Genomic DNA, 23000 nt, shown 5'->3' with positions numbered 1-23000 from the left:
GTGGTGCAGTTGACATGCTTGAGGGGTCAGATTGCTGTCCAGACAGACCTAGACAAGTTCAAGAAGTGTGCCCAGGAGAACCTCATGAGGTTCAACAAAACCAAATGCAAGATCGTGCACCTGAGTCACAGGTTAATACAAGCTGGGCAGGAAACGAATATGCACAGTCTTGCCAAAAGGACTTGGAAATACTAGTGGATGGCAAACTGGGCGTGAGTCAGCAGTATGCCTCACAGATCAGAAAGTCAAACAAATTCTGGGCTGCATCAAAATTAGTGTGGCCAGGTCAAGGGAAGTGATCCTGCTCTTCTACTCTTCCCTGGTGAGGCCTCACCTGGAGTACTGTGTCCAAATGTGGAGTCCTCTGTACAGAAGAAACATAGGCCTGTTGGTGTGTGTCCAGAGGAGGGCCAAAAAAAAGTGATCCAAGGGATGGAACACTTCCCCTGTGAGGACAGGCTGAGAGAGTTGGGGCTGTTCAGCTGCAAGAGGGCTCTAGGGAAACCTGACAGCAAACTTTAAATACATAAAGGGGGGCTATAAGATAGAAGGGGGAGTACTCTTTATCAGAGGCTGCAGAGATAGGAAGAGGGAAAATGGTTTCAGACTAAAAGAGAGAAAATTTAGATTGGATAGAAGAAAAAAGTTTTTTACAATAAAGGTTGTGAAGCACTTGAAGAGATTGCTCAGAGAGATGATAGATGCCCCATTCCTGGAGATGTTTCTGGTCAGGCTGAAACAGGCTCTGAGCAACCTGATCTATTTGTAGATGTCCCTGCTCATTGCAGAGGAGTTGGACTAGACGGTCCATTTCAACTCAGATGAATCCATGGTTCTAAGTCCCTTGCATAGGCATAAGAAAGTAGGCACTCAATAGCAATGTAAATGATAAAAATAAGTAAATTTCCATTCTTGTGAGATAATAACATAATGAACAAACAAAGAGGAATAAAAATACAAGCTAACGCAGAAAAGAAAATGATCTTACTTTGGATTACTGTCATTTTTCTTTTACTCATAGAAAAGTAGTAACTTTTGAAGAAGGAAAAAACTTCAGCTGCTGCTGGCATTTCAAAGTTATTTGTCAGTAAGAAGGTACTTGGAGGCTGATCTTTAACTACTCTGTAAGTAGCAAGTAATTTCCATTTGTAATATTTCAGCTTACTGAGTGTGCATTGATCTCATTTTTTATGACATGCTGCAAAATGATTAACCTCTACCTCACAGATACAAATACATAATGATACATAAAATGCTTAAAGGCAACACATTTAAGGGGATATGTCCTGGAAATCTTAAACTGTGGCTTTTCTTATAGCTAAGAAAGCCTACTATTCAACATATACCTTTTGCGTCACTAATACAATAAACTTAAAATTTCTTAAACACATAACTCCCTTATGGAAAATTATGGATGATAAACATCCACCAAAAACACTATACTGACTAAGCAAACACAATGATTACTATAAACATATTGCAATCAAAAACTAAATATTTCTTAGCAAAATCTTCTATAAATCCAGGTACAATAAATATCCATAGAAGGTTTATCAAGTGACAGTTAATTAATAGGTGAACTTGGCAAGTGTCAACAGCAGGGATTACAGCCTGTGGGGCTGAACTTCTCTGGTGGGGTTGCTACTTGTAGGTATGATTGATCTGCTGTACTTTGAAAAATACATATGGTCTTCCTACTTTGCAATAAAACAAAACATGCTTACATTGAGTGAAATAGTTTAATCCTGCTCTCTTCCAAACAAAATAACAAGAATTGCTAATTTGTCCATATCATTACATCTCTCCTGCATATTTGAATTGACACAGTTCACAGAATGTGATGCATTTTGTCTACATTGCAGGTGTCTCCAACTCCACAATAAGATGGGCAAGTTATTCTACTATCTTTAAAGATAATTCAGCACAGATAGTACAATCAAGTTGCCCACTACTGTCTCAGAAGGAAAATGATGAACTCAATCATGTTATCTTATTAATCTATATGCATGCATAAATTAATAGGTATAAAAAATTACTTACTAAATGAACAGTTTGTATCTTTAGGTAAAAGCTTCAGACTACAGGATAATAAAGCTTTTTTTCAGCCATTTGCTCTGCCATGCTGTGTTTGAACTACGCTGAAGAAATGACTCATATGTTTTGACATGATTCAGTCAGATTTTTTTATTTTCAAATTTTTTGTTTAAAAACTGGATCAGTTTAATTCTGCTAAAATATTAATGGCTGTATGAGACCTGGGTAATCTCTGTTCACAATATAGCTGAGGAATGAATGACTAGATAAACCCTGACGTCTGAAAACCTTAAAATCTCAAGTAACATTCAGAGAAGGAAAACAGTAATTTCATTGAATGAGCAGAAACATCAGATGTAATTTCAACAATAATTTTAGAGCTAATCCTTAAGAAACTTTGTTCATTTAGTGCATATGAAGAGCTAGATAGACTGTGCTTATGTAACTGTGTTCTTTGAACTGGGTCAATTTTTTACCTTGATCAAATTACTGTACTTTTTAACTCATAAATTAGAAAAGGAAATACACTACTGGTATCAAAAGGAGTTACTGAGAAACACTTCAAACTTCCTTATTCTTAAAAAATCTTCTAAATCTGATACTTACAGCTACTATTATGTTTAAACTGTTGTGCAAACTGTCCTACTATCTGCATTTGATAGCTCCTATCATAGTAGGTAGACCATACTGCTTAAAAAAAGCATTTATAGCTTATGATTTGAGACCTTTTGGATATCATGCATGAAATTTAATCTACATTTTGTCATTGAAATTTCACAGCCATGGGGAGCTGCACGCAGTTTAAAGAGACATAATGAATGGGAGAGGAACAAATCTGGACCCAAGCAAAGGACAGTCCACAGATGAGGCGTGAAAGATGTGTATTTTTGGTTGGAACTATGGAGTGAAGTTTTATCATTTTGTGCACTTAATATTATGCAAAGTAATTAAATTGCAGCAGAAAACCTATCTGCTGTACGTAACAAATGCTGAAAAAAGCACTTACTTCATGAGTTTCTGTTGGTATTAGTACCCATGGTGGTATGAGGCCATCATTGTCTATGTCTGTAGGATTCTGACGAAGCTCCTAGTAAACAATTATTACCCAAGACACTAAAATTAAAGGTCAGTGAAGACTGCAGGTACAAGTCTAGACTACCATGGCAGAGACAGCTTTCAAAGACTTGCTTCTTACTGATAATTTTGATTTGTCTGGCAGAAGCATCACTTTCTCTCCCATTTTGATGGCACTGGGGAGTTTTGACAACAAGGACTGAAAACAAGAGATCAGGTGGGAGCACACAAGTACTGGGTGTGGGGTTACATCCACAACTCAGGGACTATAGAGTAGTTAGATCTGTTCTATCCCTTCTCATGACCTCTAACATGACCCCACGCTTATTATAAGCTCATTGTGGCTTATTATGGATATCGCAAATTACAGTCACTAAATTGTAATCAGTACTATTTCTGTAGCTTGAAAATCTATAAATGAAAATGAATTTTAGGCTAATTTATTACTAGATTTTGTCTTTTTGATTTCCGCCATTTTTACGATATTTTTCTCTATATATAATAAGAGTGAACAAAAGAAGGAAAGCCAGGATTAACACATATAGAAACAGTGGTGATTTACTTTCAAGTAAAACCAGGTAGAAAAAAAATCTGCATCCTTACATTGCACTGTAATAGGTGAGCTACTAAGAATGTGTGTGTTTGAACTATGGGATATTCCTCTTCTCCCAGTGCTTTAATAACTCCTTTAATGCTATTTTAACTGTGAATACTTTAATAGCTGTGTCAAGTGCACTGATAGACTTAACTGCCCTGACAAGCCTCATCTGGGATTATATTCCACTCTGCTGGCCCAGGAGCACCATTTCAGCTCTGGTTTAGTAATTCCGATGGTGGTTTGAGGTGGGCTGGGTTGGTAGTGCTTTGGCACAGTGCAGAGAGAGGCCTCTTTCCCTGGTAGAAATACCTGTGTTGCTGATGGCCTATTGTGCTATGGCTTTGGGCTCACCTGAAGAGGAGAGGCATGTGGCTGTGTTCACTGTTACACACTGTCTGTGTCTGGCTGATGTCTTGTGAGTTAGGCCATGGGAAAGACTAAAATACCATTTTGTCTTGAGACAAAGCAGACCAAATCTGGTCTTCCTGGACTGGATGCTTAGCCTTGCTGTGTCCTTAGCCTGCTGTGTTTGTGTGTGTTGCTGTCTCTGTTGGAAAAGGCTTTCTGAAATACCTCCACAAGCAGCTTTAAAAATATGTTCGCCTTCAAGTTGTTCCTTCCATAATTAAACTGTGATGTAACAACCTCGAAACACAATCTTCACATCCACAAGAAGGAAGATCTGTTTGCCAAAGGGTCCTCCAGAATTGCTAGGCCACGGCCTGAACCGATGGTTGAGTACCAGGTGAGAAGGTATGGGTAACTCAATTCAGGGAGCTCAGGTGCAAGCAATGAAGCTAAGTGACCAGAAAGGTCAGAGCCTTGATCCACTTCTGCTTATCCTCACTCAAGGGTTGGCAGCAAAGAGAACAGTATCTCTCTGGGTGGAGACTGTAGTCTTCTTGAACTATCACTGAATTTTAGAAAGGGTGAGCTAATTTTTCTTCTTTGTTATCTGCTTTTGCTTTGTGATGCTTATGGCCTGTTAGGAGTTACAGTTGTCATCTCCTTTCGCTCTCGCTTGTGAGGAAGTGATTGTGAAACATTTGTTTCTCAGCCATTTGTAAGGTCACTAGGGGGAATGAGCATTTACATCTTGATCTGACTGTTTTTGTCCTGTGGCCTCTTCTAGGAAAGTCTTCAGTTCAGCAGGATTTCTAATAATGGCTTTAAGGAAGCCTTCAGCCCAATTCTATATTCCTTTCTGAGCAAATCTCCAGGAAGAGTACTACTACTAGATTTCCCTTCTAGAAATGTTTATTCTAAGTGCTAAGAGATCTCTTCATTTGTCTGATTTTTTTTTTTTCTTTTTTCTTTTCTTTCCTTATAGGTTTTTACGAAGCTGAACTGCAAATGTAGAAATGGAATACTTGTGAATACAACGTATTTTAATACTTAGAGCCTCAGTCACAAAACTAGATCCACAGAGCTCTTTCAGGTATGTGATTTAGAGTAGCAGAAGTTCAGCTGCTTTTAGATCTGTAGGGAGCTTTTGTGAACATACGGCTTCTTCAGGCTGAATGTGCTGCCTAATCATGTGTTGTGTAACAGCATTGATCTGCAAAACTTTCAAGTGAGCTTTTACTTACTTGTGAGATGGATTGAAAAAATAAAAATTAAAATTAAAAAAATTGGATGGTCATTATAAGGGATATTTGAAGTAATTCCAAAGGCTCTCTAGAAGAAAGAATGGCTCATCAACCTTCTGCGGTTTGAAATCAACCTAAAAACTTATTTATCTAAATATAGGTGACTAATATGAACTGTAATATGAAGAACCAGTTGTGAGAACCAGTACCCGTAAGATGAGAAGTCCTTTCCTTACATAAGCATAGGGCATTACCTCTCAAGCTATTCTTTGCCTTTGAAATTATGTAATTTCTGCTTAATTAGCATATTAATCCAACTTACAAAAACATTGTGATGCCTGCATACTGATTTGAACATCTGATTAAAAATAAAAAATTGTAAGTATGCTAAAACCTATCAAATTTTCAAATTAAGTGATGTTCATGTATTTCCATGTTATAGGAAGAAATGTTAGGAGGATGTTTAAGGAAATACAATGCACTTAATTTTGTATCTAAATGAACTAAAATATCAAGGAGAGCTACATAAATAAGTTACTGAGAGTTATATGGTGTATGTATTTTGCAGTTCTTTATATAGAACATTGAATTTTTAGGTCTTATAACCCTTCAGTACATGAAATCACAGAGGGCTGTTGAAAATCCTTTTCCACTATGCATACTGTAGACATGCACGAGTCTTTAAAATAGCTTCTTCAAGCTGGTAGGAAAGTATATGCCATTCAAGAAATATTTTGGTTGCATATAATACTATGAAAATAACTTTTTTAGCTTATCTTCAGTCGTGAGTATTCTTATCGATTTAAGATATTATTTACTGATTAGGTATTTTTTCTGGGCAACATGTTTCTATATAAGTCTTTGTTTCTTGTATGGCAAAAAAAAAGCAGTCAGTTCATAGTGATCTTATCCTGTGTATTCTCTACTAACTGCCTTAATATACAACAGTCATTATTCTATTTATAGACCACTTATAGATAGAGAATAGCGATAAGGTAGTTTCAAACTGTTCTTTTTTTGATTTGTTAAGCTGAAAAAAACCTTTCTGTTTAATGCTTGTCAAGATCTAAGTATGTTCCAAACCTTTACATGATAGTACTTACTGATATATTCAGACTCACAGGAATATCAATACAAATGGTGAGATGAACATCTAGAATCAGTACAATAGTTGTAAAATATGTCTACTTCATGAAAGTGAAAGCAGCCATGTGGAAAAATTGTTGAGGGTTAATAACATGTAACAATTGCCTGTTTTAAAAGGTTTGTTTTAGAAACATTAAACACCTTCTGATTACAAGCAGATATGTTTATTTCTCAGTGTTGGAGGTAACTGCTAAGTAACTTTTCTAGGAGTAACGCCCATGGTAGCTTCACCTCTATTTAGGTCCATTTGTGACTTTCTAGGCTGTGAGCTGGTGAGTAAGTGATGTCATTTCAATTCAGCCAATCCGAAAATATTTTTTCTCAACCAAATTGCTCATTAATGCAAATATCTCCTCTCCCAGTCCTTATTTGTGCCCCTTCCTCCCAGTTCCACCCACCTTAGGTTTCTGTATACCAGAACTTCCCTGTCTACTATAAGAGAAATTCTAAATGCTGTAGAACTAGTACTAGTAGTTACTTTTACAGGTTCCCTGTAAGCAGTGACGATGAAGAATAAGATCATTAACGTGCAACAGGCTGCACACAATTGTTAATGATTGCAGGCTGCAAAATTACTTGCCTGTAGTTTTCTTAAGTGTTCTCTAAGAATGTCAGAAAAGAAGTGTACTTTCTAAATCTGAATTTGATCAGTTATACTATCACAACAGGAATACAGTCTTTCAGAATTCATGTTCATGGGGAAAATTAGAATGCAGCTGAAAGCTTCTGCTAGTGTAGTACTGACCTGTGAATACTGAGAGAGGCGTTCGAGTGTACTGTGAAAGGAACAAACAAATAGAAAATTTTCTTTGAAATGGCAGTGGAGAGTGTATCTTCACTCCAAGTGAACCCATTCTCCATGCTATTTTGCTTCTTAGAACTTAAGTTTTCCTCTTGCTTTTGGAGCCTCTATATCAAAATTTTAAACAAAAATACTTACTGATAAAGCTTATTAATAGCTGTAACCACCTAATGCCAAGTGACAAAACAAAGATAATCATGCAATAGAGATGTCTAACAGATTCATTTCTAAATGTTTACATGAGGATTGTTGTAGGAATATTAGACCTTTTCCTACCATTTGGTACTGATAGCCAGCATGGCATCTGAGGTTGTCAGCACGTTTGGATAATGGATTTGGTAGCAGGTGGGAGAAAAGATTATTGAGGGTTGAATCAGCTAGAATTGTCTGTGTTCTCCTAGAGAATCCATTATTAGCAGTGTGCAGTACACAACAGATTAATAACTTTTTTTTAGCCAAAATTCTCAACTAGTTGGCTTTCGCATGCTCTCTCAGATTGTAGATGAACTTTGTTTGCATAGAAGTAGAAGGTCTTAAGAGGTTGATGCATCCATGTGTCATAGTAGAAGGATATGCCCAAAGATTTATTGCCCAACATCCTCAGTATGATTAGAGGAGATGTGCAGGAACTTCTAATGTAGACTAGCTTTCCCTGTGCATAATTTATTATTTGGCTTCAGTGACAATGGATCTCAGTGTGAGGGTTTTTTTCCCTATGCCCAGTTAATGTGTGCCATAGATCTAATAGCAGTCTTTATATCGCAAAAGAGAAGAAAAAGTGGTATTGAGCTCTCAGTATTAGAAAACTTGCTCTCCCTCTGATATCTTAATATAAAATTGCACCAAGATTCTATGCGAACTTTGATAAATATGCAAGAGATGACATAAATGCATTGCATAGACACCTTACCTCATAATTGATCACTAATACAGACTAACAGTTTTACCTAGTGGTGAACCTTAACTAGGTTTGTTTCCTATCAAGAGTAGCTGTTACAGACAAAATCCAATAGTTCCCAAATTAGTTGGGCAGTATAAGAAGCAGGAAGTTGAATTCAGATGTGCAGGTAACAAGGCGATGACACATTCAGTCCTTTTGTTTTGTGGTTTTCTGTTTTGCACATTAAATGTTTACTTAACAGTGAAGCTTTGAGTTACCATCCATTATTTTAAATTTTTATTACTTAATTACTTGATACACACCCTAAGCACATACTCGTGGCCCAGAATTTATTACCATCACATGAATTCAACACACTGAGGGCTACTTGGATAATTTCCAGCTTGTGTGTTCACACTATGTGGCACTCTACTGAAAAGAAGACAACATGTGATATGTGTAGAATGAATATAGTTTTTGAGAAGAGAAACTGAAAGCTTGACACACAATCTTGCTACTTCAGGTGCATTTTCAAACCTTCCATCCTTCTAGGTGAACTGCTGAAGATAGTAGCTTCCTATATTTGTCCAGTATAGTGGTGTTTGTATTTGAGTTAGATCCTATAAACAAAGCAGGAAAGCACTGTAACAGTGTTTTAGATCTACGTGCAGTTGCAGTTCACTGGGGTGGACTTGGTACCTCCAATAGAAAGAACTGGCTCAGCCTGCCCTGAGTCATAGAGAATAAGAGGGACTTGAATGTTTACATGATAACCAGATAAACAGCACGGTGTTCTGAAATCCCATCCTGGGCTAAATGTTTGGAATGAACTAACTATTGTCTTACGGAATTGTTGTAACAAACTAAGCTATTCTGGTTGAAAACCAGAAATCCAGCTGCCCATCAAGGGCTAAGTTTGTAGTTGCTGTCTTGTTTGATGTTTTTTGCGAACACGAAATCTTATCAATTCAGTAAATGTTTTTTTTAAATAGGTTTGGTTTAATAGCTTTTGACATGGTTTCTTTTTTTTTTTTCCCCACATAACCAATTAAAATAATTGTATGCTCATTCATTTGATTTTTTTTTTTTTTGGTCAAGATGTTGATAATAGGATTAGTGTGTGTTACTGCTGGGTTTTAGTGAACTACTATAATTTTCTTCAGTTTAGTGTAGCCTGTAGCTTATGCATCTAGTGACTAATTAGAGCAGTAGATTCAGTTTGTAGTGTGGGATACGAAGTTGGACATGCTTGCCATGAACAGACCAGTTATAAGAAAAAGTCTGGATTGTAATATAATGCTGGAAAATGAACTTGTACTATACTTCATGCTAACTGCTGTTAACATGGATGAGTCTTTTCTTCTTTCTTGAGCTCTTGAAACACAATTAACTTATTCCTATACGATTTCCTTAGGACAGAATAATCTGGAACAGCTGGGAGGGAATACATTAGTCCACTGGCTGATTTTTACCAAGTGAACAGGACCAGATGGTACCATAATATGACACTGTAAAATCTGCATAGTAAGCAGTATCATGCATAAATATTTTTTATTCCAGAGAAAAAAATGGAGACACAGTTTTTCTGAATATATTCCAGATCGAAATAACTATGGAATTGAGGCTGATCTGTGGGTGGGATTAAGAATGAAAGATTAAAGAAAATGAGTAGATGTGGATATACACAATGGGGGGAAGTTCTGTAATAAAGCTCATCCTCAGATAGAGGGATTCTCTGAAGAACTCGCAATGTGTTGTCATATCATGACTGATCAAATGTGGTAGAGGGGTTCAAGGTCAGCCAGAGAGTGCTCTGAAGAGAAAGGAGATAGGCCAAAGGAAGCAGTTGGAATTAAACATGCAGAAATGGGTTCATTTCTGTTTTGAGAGGTCTTAGTTGTTACTGTGTGTTCCTCGGCAATGTGAATATGTTCTTAGAAAAGAAACAGAGTATTAGAGTTGATAGGAAGTGGGTACAGTGTTTACTACTGAAGTTGCTGAGCATGTTATTTGTCTATGTCTTAAAAACTGTATAGTTTGAGCCTTCACTCCTCCTTCTTTCCAAATAATATAGATCTTGAAAAGGTACAAAGAAAAGTGGCTACCATGGTATGAATTGGAAGCCAAAAATTTAATCAATTTCAAATATTGTTTACTTCCCTCATAGAGTTTACATCCATAGATGCAGGCAGGTGCTTTAGATATACCTTTACCCAGGCTTGGAAGTAGAAATGATTCCACCAGTGCTCCTTCTCTGTACCTGTGTGTTTTCTATGTACATACACTCTACAAATAATGTTTTAGGCTTTTTATTTTGCTTAATAATTTGTTGATAGTTTCTGTTAATGAGATACTTAATTTGACTCAATACAAAAGTTGCTAGGGCTTACAATGAGCAAGTGAGCTGCAGCTCATTTACTTGATTTAGATGACTAAACAGCGCTTGAATTTTCACAAAAGATATTTTTATTCTTTGTGCCAGCTGTCTGATAGCAATGTGGAAACTCTTCAAATACTAACTTCTTGTTAATTTGGGCTTGACTAATGAGAAGGAAGTAGAGCAATGTTCGCATAGCCGTAATTTGAATGAGCTACTGTAGTTTATTTGTTTGGTGCAGCCTATACACAGGAGTCTTGCACTGGAAATGCAGATGCTGATGTTAAACTTCTTTGCTCTTGGATGGTTTCACAGTCAGATAACACTGAATCTTTCTTAGTTTGACAGTTAAATTGTTGCTTTTTTTTTTAAGCCATATCTTAGGCAGTACAATCTGTAGCTAATCAAGACTATTGCAAATTGCTGTAAACTAAAAGGTGTCAGGAACTTTGATTTTTATACGTAAAAGCACAATTTGTAGATATTTGTATGGTTGGAACAGTTAAATTTTCCTTTTCTTTCTCTTTACTAAGAAAATACAAACTGATATATGGAAGTGCATTTATTTTACAGAATGTTGGCTCATAATGCTGGAATTCTAAATCTTGTGTGCATGATAACTAGTATAATTGATACAGGGCATGGAAGTTCTATATTGTGATGCACTGTCTGAATTTATTCAGAGAGCAAATTGTAACTATAGTATTTGAAAATGGTTTCTAGCTGGTAAGAGTTATATGAAGTGTAAAATGGAGATTAAGCCCACTCTTCTTCCAGATGATTACAACCACTTGAAAGTTAACCTAGCCTTATACTCATGAATGTCCCTTTATGGTTTTTGAAAATATGAAATAGTTTCATGCTGTAGGGGACTGAATGAAATGATACTCATGAGCTAATAATGCACAGGCTGGTATTTGTCTTGTAATGCTGTCGTGTTTTGTTGCTATGTGAGAGAAAGCAGCAACTTGCTAATTTAAGTCTAATGTTCAGATACCATTCTTATTTTGTTCTTAACATAGGTCCTTGACTAATCAGGCACAGTCAGATCATTTGACTTGGCTGAAATTTCCTTTAATTTACTTGCTGCTTATTATAGTTCTGTAGTAGTATATAATACCAAACTTGCCTTACAAATGTCTAGTCTATTATAACTCATAATTAATATATTTGATCAAAATATTCAACATTTTTTTGAATTTCCACTGAAGGGAATGTAAGAAGCAAAAACGTATCCAGGGGATGGAAAAAGATGTTATATTCAAGACTGTCATTCTGCTTGCTGTTGGAGTTGCATAGCACTTATGGAAACTGCTAGATCAAAATAATCATTGGTGTCAATATTGAGCCAAAGCTTTGAAAGTGACTTTTCAATAGTAACTGCTCTGTTTCTGTATTCAACTCACTTGGTTGTATGTTGCTATTCAAATTGAGTGTGATATGACATAAAATAACATGGGTGTATTCGTTCCTGTTGTCTAGGTTCCTATCTGTTCTCATTCATGATGAGCGAGGAAATAACCACCAGTTATCTGATGGCCAGATAACTTGTTTGGAGGATCTCACACCACAGTTGGCTAAATTTAAGTAATTCCAAGTTTGCTTATGAAACTGAATATTGTCCATTAACTTGATCTCCTTCTGATTAGTTCATATCTGAAGGAACACCTTACCAGTAATTAGGATGGCAATTAGAATAAAGTTAACTGTATGGTTCTAATTTCTTATCTGGAACAAACTGTATGCAGCCTTGTTTGCACCTTGAGAAAATTATAATCAAATAATAAGCAGATACTTTTCTGGTGCAAGTCATTAGAAGATAAAGCATACAAGTGAATTAACTTGTATACACTTACTTACTCTCCTCGCAAAGGCAATTAATATTTTAACTATTGTAATCAGGAATAGTATTTAAATACAGGGAAAGGTGGAGTGAGAAGTTTTCAATGCTGTTGCAAGTAACTAGAAGCCAAGCTACAAAGTAATGAGTAATTTTTGAGTTTGTATGTTCAGTGCAGCCACATGTCCTCTTACCATTGGTGTACGTATACATGCATTCTCCTGAGTTGTGAACAGCTGAATTAAATGTATAACAAAGTGATAGAATTTAGGTTCTGAACTTGCTCCCTTCTATTCTTTCTGCATTTCTCCCCTCAGTTGGGCCATAATTTATATGATATTCAGTAGACATCTAGGTATTTAAAAGCTGATATATCCTTAAGAGTGGTCAGGAATTTTAATCCTATCCTCTTTTTAAATAGGAGAATAATGTAACAGCACTTAAAGGTTGCAGGAAGCTTACAGTCTCCCTCCCTTGTCCAATTCCCTGCCAGTTACTAGACCTCAGCCTATTGTTCTTTGGTCAGGAAGGTTAATGCGATAAATAGAGAAATAATCTGGGTTGGTCTTGTGATTTATTTTTCTTTTTGTGACCATGTTTGTGTGAAAGTTATAACTCCATGTGAATAATTTTTGAAGTGCAATTTGCTGTAGTGCCGTGAAGTCAGCTGCATTAATACAAGGGAAGCAGCAATGGTATGGGGATGAGTGACTGAGGACAGAAAGGGGAAGAGCCCACACAAAAGGTCATTTTCATTTATGACCCTAAATGCTTGTATTGCCCACACAGTGTTTAGCTTTGTTTCCATGTCCTGTGACAATACTGGTTGGTTTCATGCTGTCTCACCTTTACTTCAGTCTATCAATCAACAATGATTTGAAAAGAGTATTTCACATTCTATGATTAGATGATTCCAATATAGGTTAACAACTGCTTCTCTTCCTGCAGACCTTTCAACTAGGATACAATTGTGTTTGCTTTACACAGATGCCAGTCTGAGGCTGTCATTATGGTTACATTACTACTACTATGTAAAAAAAAAAAAAAAAAAGTTGCATTGAAGTACCAGTGTACATGAAGTGACAGCACATATGTGCAAATTACTGTGTAGTAATGTGTGTATGTTATCTGTTAAGGATGATGCTTACAACAGACGAATAGGTGCTTTAGTGACAAAAATGGTACAAAGTATCTTGAAACCAGATAGGGAGATTGAAACAGCTGTCAAGCTATTTCTTAAAATGCAGCCTTACCACTATGGAAGAAATGCAAGACACATGGTGGGACTGCAGCCACTATTTATACACAGTCTCTCAGTCCCAAGAGAAATTTCTTCCCTTTATGAATATTGAAGCTTTAAAAATAAGCCAACATACTTTACAAGTTACATCTGTGTATTCTGTTGCAAATGCATACTATCATTGTGCGGTAGATGTTAATCCTAGATTTTTGGAACTTGATTTCCTTCTCAGGCTGGAAACATTTTTCACATCTGGAGATTACTAGAAAGGGGTATTGAAAGTTGTTTGGCAACTTGTAAACGTAATTATTTCAGTAATGGAAGCATGTGCCCCTTCTATGAGAGTCTCATTAAAAGTGCAGAACATGAGTCTTTGTGGAAATATCTTTTAAATCTTGGTGCAAAAACTTGCAGTAAGTATGAATAGTATAGTTGATATTTCTAAGCATGTCAAGTAATATAAAATTGCTCTGCACTGGACAAAAATGAAGTTTAACTTGTCCAAGTTAAGACCAAGTGGTCAGAGAACATTAGTTAGATGCATTTTCCTGAAATAATGGACTGTTTTAGGTATGCTTGTTAAATATTGTCTCCTTAAAAGATGAAGGTATCTCACACACAGCAAGACCATTCAGAATCTTGTTTAAAAAGATGAATATGAGTATGCTCAAGAGCAAAGAATGGAGCTGCTGGTGATCGTTTGCGCCATCCAGTAGCACAGGACTCGTGTTTAGGATCTTTCTATCTGGAAAGGACTACACAGTTAATTTATGGTCTGGAGTAAATTGTTCTCCTCCAGATCTGTTAAAACACAATAGGAGTTAACAGATAGTTCCAACCAATTCTATATCTATTATTCTAGACTCTTTCTCCAAGTGTATCAAAGTGAACTTGTGTTTTCTAGATTTCCATTCTGATACATCTGTCAATTCTTTGGGTGACCCATCTAGGCTTCTTAAAATGTTGCCATAGCATTTTATTGATATACTGTTAAAATGACATAAGTAGATATTTGTTTTTTCATTGTTAGCATTACAAGTCTAACACTTTAAACCTGGTCTCCTTGGTAACAAGTACTATAGACAAGTTGAGGACTCTGCATTTTGCTTACAAAAAGGAGAAAATTCTCCAGGAAGTTTATTTTGTGCTATAAAGAAGTCATTCCCCAAATAAGATCAATAATCTGTGCTCTTTGGTACTTTTGGCCATGGTTTAAAGGACACGTCTGTGAATCTCTCCTGATTTCTTTTTTCAGGAATGTAGTTTATCAGGAAGGCTTAGGAAAGCAGATACACATCTGCTAGTTTTAAATAAATTTTGAATAACTCCAAGTAAACCTCCTAGCTTTGTCAAATTTCTGTGTTTGTTGTATCTACTGTGGTCTCTGAAGAGAGAAGGCTACAGGGTCACACCTGTTCCTTGAAATAAAACATATGATTTATGCTCAAGGGGCTTTGGGGTCACACTACAGAGATGAAAAATTCCCAAAGGAGAAAATAGATTCTTTCATCTGCAGGATCTAAACAGGTGTTGCCACCTTTTATGCCAGCTGCCAGATCTTGGCAGAAAGTAGTGCTGATGAATAGCAGGAAAAAAAACCCCGAAACCTAGCTTTTACTACTTGTCTTTCATTCTATATATGATTCTATTCCTTGTATATTGCAACAGAATATTTCCTTCCTGTTTTTTTATGCTTACACAATTCTGACACTTATTTGCTCTGAGCTAGTTAACTTCCTCTGAATTGAAGGAAGGTGGGTTGAAAAATTCATGCATTTTTTAAATATGATACTTAAATTAGATCTGGGAAATGTTTCACGTGGAATTGAGCTGCAAGATTTTACCTACCTTGTGTGTTTTGTTCTGTTGTTTCGACTGTTTTTTAAATTCAAACGTACATTTAAATGGGAGGATCTGGCAGAGAGTTTATAATGAAGTGGAGGTTCTGAAATGTCTTGTTGTATGAAGATATTCTCTACTCCAGAGAAAGCATTCCTTGAATCAGCTATCTGTCAGAAGATCTAAAGGAAGGTGCGTAGCAAAATGTCTTGCTTTGAGGAATCAAGGATTCTTTATTAATGAACACTGAGACAGCACTAGCAGTTCAACTGAGAAATAAGCAGAAACAGTATTTAATTTATATCTTGTCCACAGTATTTTTAAATGAAGGGGAAAAATAACTTACTACGTATTGTCATCTGACAGGGATCTTTCAAACTTAATCTTATAGCTGATTTTTCAAGCCAGTTCTTGAAATGAATGTACAAACTCTATTTTAAGAGTTAGAGAAACAAGTAATTCTTATGCTACTATTAGATCACCTAAAACACATTTCTTAAGAAATACAGCAGAAAGAAACTACTTTTAGAGTCATAAGTAACTGAGTTGGGATGATATCCACATTGGACTACAGACAAATAAGTTCATGGATGACGTGAAGTCTGGAGTGTTCATCTGCTGTAGGGTAGTTAGGCACTACAGAGAGACCTAGATAGACTGGATCAATAGGCCAAGCTTAACTGTATGAGTTCAATAAAACTAAGTGTCAGGTCCTGAATTTTGGTCATAACAGCCCTGCAGGTTTGGGGAGGGGTGTCTGGAAAGCTGCCTGATGGAAAGGTACTCTGTCCTGATGGACACTTAGCTGAATATGAGCCAGCAGTGTGCCCAGGTGGCCAAGAAGGCTAGTGGCATCCTGGCTTGTATCAGGAATGATGTGGTGAACAGAACTAGCAAAGAAATCCTGCTCCTGTGCTTGGCACTGGCTAGGCTTCACCGTGAGTATTGTGTTCAGTTTTGGGCACCTCAGTACAGAAAGGACATTGAGGTGCTGGAGCAGGCCCAAAGAAGAGCGATAAGGCTTGTGAAGAGCTTGGGGAATATGCCCAATGAGGAGTGACTGAAGGATCTGGAGCTGCTTAGTCTGGGGAAGAGGAGGCTGAGGGGAGACCTTTAAATACTTGAAAGGCAAATGCAAAGAGAGTGGGGCTAGTCTATTCTCACGGGTGGCAAGGGGTAATGTCCTCAAATTGTGTCAGGGGAGGTTTAGGTTGGATACCAGGAAAACTTTTTACAGAAAGGTCCTATTTAGTACTGGAATAGGTCCCCAGGGAGGTGGTTGAGTTACCATCCCTGAATGTATTTAGAAAACATTTGGATGTGGTGCTCAGGGATATGATTTAGTGGAGGGTTGTTAGGGTAGTATGCTGAGACTGTGGTAGGACTTGATGATCATTAGGGTCTTTTCCAACCTGAGAAATTCTGTGATTATGGTTCCTTGTGGATTAAGACAGAATGAAAGCTGTAGGTAAATGCTTAAAGAGGGTAGGTAGGAGGCAGTCCAGAACAGACTGACCAAGGCTGATGTTTGTATCAAGCTGCTTGGAGAATGGACTAAACTTCAGGTTGATTGTTGGAAGGGAATTTGTCTACCTAGATGAGTGATGCAATAATGTGCTCTGAGCACTTGAATGTTTCTCCTAGGCTTATGAATATGGTTGCTCTTTTCTCTCTAAGCCAAGAGAAAGAAAACAGTGTCAAGTGTAAGAGGCACAAGGTTAAATGATCACTTGTGTCAGTAATTTTCAGTGTGTTAGTGTATGATGATACTGTGTCCATGTTTTGTCTTATTAACACCAATGTATAATTTCCCCACGGCAAGCCCACTGGCAACACAGAATCAAAGAATCTTCAAGGTTGGAAAATACCTCCAAGATCATCCATTCCAACCGTCTACCTACCAACAATACTTTCCTGCTAAACCACATCCCTTAGTACCACATCTGAATAATCTTTGAAAACCTCTAAGGATGGTGTCTCAACCATCTCTCTGGGCAGCCCTTTCCTGAGTCTGACCACTCTTTCAGAGAAGGAATCTTTCCTAACATCCAACCTGAATCTCTTCCACATGTGACTTGAGGCTATTCCCACTAGTCCTATTGCTAGATATGTGTGAGAAGGGGCCAACACCCCACCTCACCACAACCTCCTTTCAGGCAGCTGTGGAGAACTGTAAGGTCTTCTCTGAGCCTCCTCTTCTCCAGACTGAGCCAACTCAGATCGCTCAACTGTTCCTCATGATTTTTGTGCACCAGACCCAAAACAGAAGGGTCCAGAACTGAACACAGTACTGAAGGTGCAACCTCACCAGTGCTGGGTATGCAGTGAGGATGAACAGAGTGTTGAATTGAGGTGAAGGGAGTGAAATTACTCTACCACTTTGTCCTTTAGAAAATAGATGTCGTGTATGATTTTTCTAGTTGTAATTAAGTCAGCTTTGATTCTGTGAAACAGTGTGCATTTTGAAGATTGTACTTGGGGAGAGGTAAATACTTTGAGCTAACAATACAGGGAAACTGTCCTGCACGACTCAAGAAACATTTCCAAGAAATGAGTTGCCACTTTTGCGTAGTATTTTCTGCATGGGCAGACTAACTTAATTATAAGTCTGTATTTTAAGGCAGTGCTAAAATACTATTAGATTCCATATAGGTGGTGAAGTAAGATGTCATTGGGTACTGACTTTGTGGCTTCATTCAAGATGAAATACTTAGATTATCCTTAAATACACACTTAAAAAAAATCTTATTGATGACAGCATAGCTAGTCTGGGTGAGACAAGGAAAAGGATTTACGCATGTTTTGGTTTGATCTACCTCTGATATAGACTCAAAACTTTTTTCTTAGTCTATAACTAGTTACCCTACTGAAGTGTTGAAAACACATCTGCGGAAGCATTTAACTTTGTATTCAGAACATGCAGACAGAACTCTTCTGTCTCCTCCTTTTTTCTAATTTTTTTCAGAAATGATTCTGAGGAATATGAATTTAACATTATATGTTGTTCTTCTGCAACAGTTCTTGTAAAAAGAAAATCTTTGAAATACTGTAGGTTATGCAAACCTTAAACTTTCAGTGACATATGCAATGCTTCTACTTGTTTTTGTTGCTACTTGAAATATAATCAAAAAAGGCTATGGTACAAGTGTACTAGTTGTGGTTTTGAAAACTGTTCATGAAATTTCTCCAAAAAAGTCATTGTTTTCTCCTTGAAAAAATCCACTTCTACTAATTTTCTTTCTCTATGTTCCCCAAAATACGTACATATATTAAAATTATTACTCTTTGCCAAAGAAATGTTCCAGAATGAAAGATTCACCTTTTATTGCAGTTGAGTTAGAAGAGATTATCACATGATACTGGGATGCTTCAGAAGTTTAACTTAAGTACGACCTGTAAACCCAAGCTACAATTGCAGTGCTTGGAAACAATGCATTGGTTTTCAAGGTGTGTGAGTGGAAATGGATTTGCATGCTGGGATTAGGGTGGAACATACTTGTAGGGGGAGATGGTATGGTCAGAGAGAAAACAGGCTTTGATCAATCAAAAAATTACTTTTGAGAAAGTGTCTAATCTAAGCACTAAGTCTGGAGACCATAAAAATGTGGTGCTGTATGAGTTGTTCCCAAACTTGTAAAACTTTAATACTAGCTGTTCCAAATCTTGACAAGACAAAATTTTTTTTTAAATGTCATATCACTGTCTTGGTACATGGAGTTCTATTAATTACTAATACATGTGAAGAGCTGTTATTTCAATCTCTAAGCCTCCCCAAGCAGAGGAAAAATGAACTGCAAAATGCAGCTTTATACCAGCAAATTTCTATATCATAATTTTTGATTGAAAAACAGTGTAATATCATAAGGGTTTACTTCAGTAAATTTGTATGATATTAACAATCTTAAAGTTCAGCCTGTACTGACAGTACAGTACAGTACTGACCAGGAGTGGGCAAATGTTGCCATTTCATTAAAAATAAATAAATAATAATAATAATATAACACCTATTCTCAAGATGATACTTCATTTTTTAGGTATAGAGTTGTGACCTGAAAAACTCAACTTGCTCTGAAATGTTTACTACCAAAGGGAGGTAGGAGTTACATGTTAATGAGTGACTTTCAGACTAACACTTCTTACTGCCAGCCCTACTACTTTTCAGTCACTTTTCAATTTTCAAAGAACAAGAACTAGCAACTATTTGTATCAGTTTAACACCACAATGTGCTGGTCACTTAGCAAGCTTTAAACAAGCATGAAAAAGAAATGGAAATGTTAGAGTGCATATATATATATAAATATATATCTGCATGCATGCATGCATTTTTAAAGTAAGCAAGTCCCCCCCTTACTCTGTATAATTGAATGCTTTTCCTCCTTCCTTTTTCTCCAAGAAATCTTGAAGGGTAGTGTTTGCTGAGCTGGGTAAGAATTCAGGTGTCTTTAAACTTAGAAAATAATTGGATTCACATTCTTTCTCTAGTTGCTCCCAGCTCTTTAACATAGGAACTATTTAGTTTTCCTGAATGGTTCATTCAAATATTGTCCAGTATGAATTAAATATTTAGCTGATGCCTGCATTCAAGCTTCTAATAATTTTTTACCTTAAGTTCTTTATCATTTTTTAGACTTGCATTAGAATTGGAACTGACCAAAGATTTAAAAGCTAAATAAGAAAAAAAAAAATCCCCTAATATTAATCCTCTTATTAAAAATGTATATATAGAGAATGCCATGAGAAAGGCATAACTTGACCTGAGTAACATGCTCCTCTGAAAAATGTCAGACTCCTAACCGTGTACTGACTGTGTTGAAGTGGGTAGAATTAATTGCTGAGGAATCAGAGGAAAACACTATAGGACTATTAATTAACAGTAAAATATTACTGTGGAAGCTTATATGTTACAGTGAGGACTTGTTATGTTAGAATTGAGAGAAATCTGCTTTCCACATGTGCTTCATCAATGAGCCTTTATGGATTTTTCTATTGCTTGTAAGATGTCAGGCAGAATTTTTGTTGTCTTGAGTCTTTGAATTTTCTAATAAAGATAATAAAGATACTTGTTCTAACTAGGTTCTTAGTTTCCATTACACAAAAATTTTTAATGCTTTTGACCAATATATTTTAGAGAAAGATTTAGGAAAAACAAACACGGAAGAGGTTTTGAACTGTTATATCACTTAATATTTTTGGAATGACAATAGGAAATTATGGTGGTTCTGGAAGAGAAGTTACTAATATGCAAAATTACATGAAACAAAACATGAATTTTCTTCTGACATGAAGTTCTTCTCCACCATAAAAAAACAAACTTTTTAGCTGATTCCTCATTTAATAGTGACTGGTAATAATGAAGACTAAATTTTATGCTATTCTCAATGTCCCTTAAGTACCGTGTGATAGACAAGATTGTTAGATTTTGAATTTATTAGCAGAATTTAGTAATATTGTTAAACAATAAGAACTACTGCTTGAATATCAATTTTTATATATTTTTAAATATGCTTTAATGTAAATATCAGTATAGCAGTGTGATACCTTATATTGATTACAGGATAAGAGTTTGGTGCTTCTTATCTATCTTGCGGAGTTCAAGAACTGAATGTTCACTTCAATGAGGAGAACTATTTCTAGCTCTTCAGATAGTTCAGAGGCTGTGGACAGTAATAGTTACAGGTGCCTCTGTGATCCCTTATCGGCTATACTCCATGCTCAACTGTGTAAGTGAGGAGAGGTTTCTGAGAACAAAATGTGGAGGAAACTCATATTTTAAGGAAATAAAGCAGTGTAGAACAAGATTCAAAGGTCTCTTGTGTGGCTGCCTGTACCTAGTTATAATGTATCATACAATGCTTAAGCTGCTAGGGACAAAAATCTCCCTGACAGTGTTATGGGGTCCCTCATGTCAGAAGTTCTAAAGGCAGAGGTGCAGTTTTATAGCCAGAACTATCAACAAGCACATGTAAGTTGCACAATTACTCTTCTGACAAGAGCTAACACTGCTATAGTGAGGCCAACAAATTACAAAAGAAATCCCTATTAGATTTCAGTTATCATGAATGCTGTCCTTTTTTTTTTTTTAAAAAAAAAAAGCATATTGAACACTTTTCTGCATAAGTACCTGTACATCCTTTCTACCTCTGAAAGCAGATGGATTATCATTTCATTATCGTTTTGGACTAGAAGCTGTATAACTGATTTTGGTTTTCTCTGATCTTAGTGTTTTACATAGTGGTGGAAAGAATTTATAGAAACATAAACAATTGGAAGTCTCTTAATCATAAATGTTTCACTTTTGAAGTCTCAAGTGATGTAAATTATTATGTGTAGGAATAACTGCTACGTTTTATCCTGTAAGTGAGAAATTATGTACCAACTGATGCTTTTCTGTCTTGAAGTGGACAGATGGTATGTTAAAACATCTTACTGTAACTGGGGTGTGGGGATTGTTTTTCTTGATCTTTTTTCTTTGGTGCAAACTTAATGCTTTCTCTTCTTTGCTATAGCTTTTCTGAAGCTAGAGTGGAGGAGTGTTGGTGTTAGACTTTATATCATTGTCAGCCACTACTTGTATGCTTTTGTCTATATAGCTGGAAAGGTGTATAGAGGCTTGCTTTAACAGAATGAAACCAGTGCTATCTCAAAGGAAATATGTGGAATTTTTTCCACGTGGTGATATTTTACATTAATTAGTAGTTTATTTTTCACAGTATGATTAGAGACTGAGAATTATACAGTTCCTCTAAAACCATGGCATGCTATGCTTATCATAAAAGTGTCATATTTGCTGGCTTTTAAGGACATCTTCTCTCTGATTTCAGAAGACCATGAAGAAGTATATTCAGTAGGTACTAGAAACCTACTGAATAGAAGAAAATAATGTATTAACTTCAATTTTATTTTCTTCCCTGTTTGTTAGTGACTTTGATAGTGTGCAAAGATGAATAGAGTCAAGGAAAGAATTGAAAGAGGATATTTCCTAAAACATGTTAGTGAGGATCCAAAACAGATCAGTGGTCCGAGGCTTTCAAAATTAATTGAGGATATCTTAAGTGATAATATCATAAGCACATAAATGTTATGATCTTAAAACAGTTCTTTTGACAGGTAGCAGGGGATTTAATTTTGTTGTAAATTGGGAGAATAATATGTCTAGGACATATTATATGAAGGACAGCTTGAAACTGCCTTGGTTCTGAGTTATTCAACCAGATGGAGCTTAAAGAACTAATTAATTAAGCAGTTTAGTTCCTCCCCCTATTGTTGGATACTTTTTCACATCAATATACTGCATTGGTCTATTCCCCAAAATTGTAGAGATGTATGAAAATATCATGCATCAGCCAAATGGACAATGTCATATCTTCACAAGTTTGTGCTTTACATAGTCATCTCTTGCTCTAGAAGATAGAAATACTATTTCTAACTTATCTTCAGGCGTAAGACTTTAGCGCTGTCAAATAAGAAGTTCAGTAATTATCAACCTAATGTATTTCCAAAGGCTGTGAAGTCATTCTTCTTCATAGGTCCTGTAATGTCTGCCCCTCTGTTGGGGAACAACTCTACAGGAGACAGATGGC

General features: G+C 36.3%; 1 long non-coding RNA gene across 7 annotated transcripts in view; it reads right to left on the bottom strand.

The window, feature by feature from the left end:
• The window catches only part of LOC109369748 (uncharacterized), a 110033-nt gene that overhangs the window by 74559 nt on the left and 12474 nt on the right, over positions 1-23000 (bottom strand). The gene's annotated exons all lie outside the window — the stretch shown is intronic.

The sequence above is a fragment of the Meleagris gallopavo genome, chromosome 1 (genome assembly GCF_905368555.1).
Source record: "Meleagris gallopavo chromosome 1, MGAL_WU_HG_1.1, whole genome shotgun sequence".
NCBI classification, from domain to species: domain Eukaryota; kingdom Metazoa; phylum Chordata; class Aves; order Galliformes; family Phasianidae; genus Meleagris; species Meleagris gallopavo.
The sequence above is the reverse complement of the archived record's forward strand: the minus strand, read 5'-3'. Positions and strand labels throughout refer to the sequence as shown.